The sequence below is a fragment of the Octopus bimaculoides genome, chromosome 4 (assembly GCF_001194135.2).
Source record: "Octopus bimaculoides isolate UCB-OBI-ISO-001 chromosome 4, ASM119413v2, whole genome shotgun sequence".
Classification (NCBI taxonomy): Eukaryota; Metazoa; Mollusca; class Cephalopoda; order Octopoda; family Octopodidae; genus Octopus; species Octopus bimaculoides.
The window spans coordinates 142,962,048-142,962,665 of NC_068984.1; positions in this window are offsets into that span (position 1 = coordinate 142,962,048).

Here is a 618-nt window from a genome sequence, read left to right on the forward strand (position 1 = left end):
CTATATAATTAGATGTATAGGCGTCAAAAGGTAAATTTACGTTTATATCGAACTGTATTGCTAACAACGTATTTAAACGCCGATAAGTCATTGCAATCCAATAATTAAGATTAGCTCAAACAATCGTTTGAAAAGCAGAAAAGCATTACTTTCATATATATACTTCATAATTTAATTATTCTCCACACTTCTTTCAAGGGCATAAAGTATCATTATCTACATCATTAAAGAATTAAAGCAGAAGTAATAAATTAATTTAAGAAGAATGTGTTCCTTATGTTTTGTGGTGGTGAACCGGTAATCACTGCTTCCAAATTATGGTTTCGTGATTAAATATTCTTCTACTCCTGAAGATGTGGTAGACACATCTTTTTTTCAAAATTAGCTGAATTATTAATTATGTATATTAATTAACTAATTATATAAATAATGATGCTCTATAGCATTGAAACTATTGTGCAAATCTATTAATTTATGCGAAATTTGTGTTTTCTAAATTCTGCTTTATACAAAGGCGTAATACATAATTTGTATTAATTATTATCTATATATGTATTTATGTATATGTATGAATATACGTGTATGTATATATATATATATATATATATATATATATAT